Raw genomic sequence first — 3,993 nt, forward strand, 5'->3', positions numbered from 1 at the left:
ATATATTTATGGTGCCAAAAGAGTTGAAAGAGAGAAGTTTTATGATGATGTCTCTTTAATAGTTTATTTTAACTAAGAATCTCATACATTTGCCAAGAAAGTAATTATTGCAAAGAGTATAACATCCAGTTGTGCATAAACTAAGCCAGAATGACAGGTTCAATATAACCTGCAACCTTACTGCCATAACATACTGTATCTTAATGAGTGTGTGTCGGGGTGTTTATAGGACAATAATCAGAAAAATGCAGGGGTACAATTGTTTTGGGTCCAGCTATAACCGTGGCCCATAAATTCACAATTTACTTTGACCTAAATCAAAGGATGTGTCTGTCCTACTAATATAGAGCCTCAAAGTGACTAGCAGGTTTTATTATGGAGACCTTACGTGTGTGTTGTGAGTATATATGTACATGAGACTATTCATAGCTACTGCTGAGATACTCTTTGTAGTTACTAGTATCTAGAGCACCACCTAGGGGCACATTTACCTAGGGTCGAATATCGAGGGTTAATTAACCCTCGATATTCGACTGCCGAAGTTAAATCCTTCGACTTCGAATGTTGAAGTCGAAGGATTTAGCGCAATTCGTTTGATCGATTTTTAATCCATCGGTCGAACGATTTTTCTTCGACCAAAAAAAGCTTACAAAGCCTATGGGGACCTTCCCCATAGGCTAACATTGAGGTTCGGTAGGTTTTAGATGGCGAAGTAGGGGGTCGAAGTTTTTCTTAAAGAGACAGTACTTCGACTATCGAATGGTCGAATAGTCAAACGATTTTTAGTTCGAATCGTTCGAGTCGAAGTCGAAGTCGTAGTCGAAGGTCAAAGTAGCCAATTCGATGGTGGAAGTAGCCAAAAAAATCATTCGAAATTCGAACTTAGTTTATTTAGTTCTACTCCTTCACTCGAACTAAGTAAATGTGCCCCCTAGTGTTTTTTTGCATCCTATAGGAAAGAATTGGCTGAATATGTGGGGCATCCCACTCACTTGTTGAAAAGCAAATGTGGAGTACTACTAATGTGATTCGTTACTCAAACCATTTCACCTTCTTACTTCCCAGGGTACACATCCACAAACTGTCTCCTTCATACAATATAAAACATTATGTTATAAACATATAAGGAGACAGTCCCTGATTGCTGATATAGTGAAAGTATATACCCTATATTTTACTTAATTTTTGTGGCCAGTTTTGAATTTATTTTCTCTTATTCACAAAGCTTACACATTTACACAGTGCTTTACAAAGATTATGGGGCAGATTTATCAAAGGTCGAAGTGAAAATTCGAATTAAAAAATTTTTTTGTGTACTTCAACTAGGGAATAATCCAAATTCGACTTGAATTTGAAAAAAATTTGAATATGGAAATGTATCATGTACTGTCTCTTTAAAAATTAGACTTCGACCATTCACCATCTAAAACCTGCCGAATTGCTGGTTTAGCCTACGGGGGACCTCCTAGAACCTATTTGGAGTCAATTGGTGGAAAAACCAATGCAGCGAACAAACTAAGGCGCTATTACATTTAGGGATGTCGCGGACTGTTCGCCTGCGAACTTGTTCGCGCGAACATCGGCTGTTCGCGTCCGCCGCAAGTTCGCGAACGTCGCGCGACGTTCGCCAATAGGCGTTCGCGTCAAAATCGTTCGACCATTCGACCATTCGATCGCTAAAATCGAACGATTTTCGTTCGATTCGAACGAAAATCGTTCGATCGAACGATTAAAATCCTTCGATCGTTCGAATCGAACGATTTTCGGATGTTCGAAGTTCGCGAACTGTTCGCGAACTGTTCGCAATTTTTGCCGGTGTTCGCGAACGGCGTTCGCGAACACATTATCGGCGGTTCGCTACATCCCTAATTACATTCACACACACAGTAGCGTTCACTTATCAGTAAATGTTACCCTTTCATATTTTTTCCCTTGAGCTGCTATTTTGTAGCTGATGTACCTGAGAAATCCAAGCAGACACAGGAAGATAGGGTCCCACTTTTGATTGACAGACTGCACAAATGGGGGCAGAGTAGGTGATGTTGGGAATAGAGCAAAAATATTTAGGAGCATGTTGGAATGTTTAGGAGCGTGTTGATGATGTTAGGCAGTGGTATGTATCGGCAGCCCGTGATTGGCCAAAAAGGCAAGTTTTGTCCTGGATTGAGACATCTGAAATCTGGACATGCCAATTTAAACCAATCTGACCAGGTATGTACAGGTATGGGACCTGTTATTCAGAATGCTCAGAACCTGTGTTTTTCCAGATAAGGGATCTTTCTGTCATTTGGATATCCATGCCTTAAACCAATAGGATTGCTTTGCCTCCAATAAGGATAACGTATGTCTTAGATCAAGACAAGGTACTATTTTATAATTATAAATGAAAAGGAAATCATGTTTATATAAATTTTTTGAGTTATTTGATTAAAATAGAGTCTATGGGGCAAATTCACTAACCGGCGAAAATTCGCCAGCGCTGGCTTCGTGCACATCGCAATACTTTGCCAGGCGAAAATTCGCCTGGACAACGCTAATTCACGAAGCTAACATATCGCACATAAACTATACTGTGGGCACATGTGTAGGGCATTATAACAACTTATAACATTTTATCAAGGTTCCCTGGCATTGTGTAGTGTAATGTATTTGCTGCAGCATATACTGCCATTGTACTTAAACTGCACGCCATATGCTAATTAGCCAACGCTAGTGTAACTTTGAACTGCTGAGCGTAATTTCGCCAGCATTCAGTACCCTGTGCGCAGCTTCGGATCTTCGTGATTTAGCATTGTCCAGGTGAATTTACGCCTGTCGAAGTGTTGCGATGTGCGCAAAGCCAGCGCTGGCGAATTTTCGGCGGTTAGTGAATTTGCCCCTTCGTCTGGTCTGAGGTGGCGAAGTCAAGTCTGGCGATAGAGGTAATGGTCAGTAAAATCAAAAATTTGCGTAGTAACGCTCTTTTGCCAGACCGAAAATTCGCCTGGCGTAAGAGTGTGAAGTTGCGCCAGAGTCTGTCTCCTTGGGGAAATTACACCAGTGAAATTATGCCAGCTACCGTTAGTAAATCGGCGAAGTGCCAAAATGACATCACGCTGGTGAATTTTCGCCAGCTTTAGCCACTTCACCCTTTAGTAAATTTCCCCCTATGGGAGATGGCCTTATAATAATTTGGAGTTTTCTGGATAAGGGATCCCATACCTGTAGTTCAAAACTAGACAGGTGGCAACCCTAGAGGCAGAACATACAAACTGCCTGCATATAGTGCCAAATTCCAGCGATTCACCACCGGACAAACACATTCGCGAAACCGGCGCAAAAATTCGCCGGATTGAAACAAATGGATGCCGGTGCCGTTTTGCAAATTTTTTCACAAATTTCGTGGGAAATTTGTGAATTTTTCGGCAAAGCGAAACGCCCAAAATTCGCCCATCACTACCTGGAATCCATTCCTGTAAGATATAAATGTTTTTTAATATGAATTAGCAGTTTAGCACTTGGTGGGGTAATGAGAAAAGTTATGGATACAGGAAGGGGACCTGAAGGGGGAGGAGCCGAGTGTATGGAGAGAACAGCCAGGAATAAAACTGAGTTTTACCCTACTCATGAAGTTCATACAACCCAGCACTGCAAGGCAGAAGTTCTACCAAGTGATCCACTGTGTTGCCTTCTTTATTCCTTTAGAAGGCATAATGCATCACAACCCTACACAGAGAGTTTCATAAACTTTAATAGTGTAACCACCTTGAAATAAGAGCATACTCCAGATTAATGAAGTCTGTTTTTAAGTCACTCTACTACCAGAGAGCAGCATTTACAATCCGATGTGAACAAGACACAAATACCACATACCCTGCATAGAATGGGAACAAGTATAAATAACCCTGAATTCCACAGTGCAGTAAAATGGGAAAACAGAGTCCTGAAAATCTCCTGCTTACGAGCACAAAGTTTGCAGAGAGTGGGATTAAGGGTTGTTAGAAAACAGAAAAA

This window comes from Xenopus laevis, chromosome 2S (assembly GCF_017654675.1).
Source record: "Xenopus laevis strain J_2021 chromosome 2S, Xenopus_laevis_v10.1, whole genome shotgun sequence".
Lineage (NCBI taxonomy): Eukaryota > Metazoa > Chordata > Amphibia > Anura > Pipidae > Xenopus > Xenopus laevis.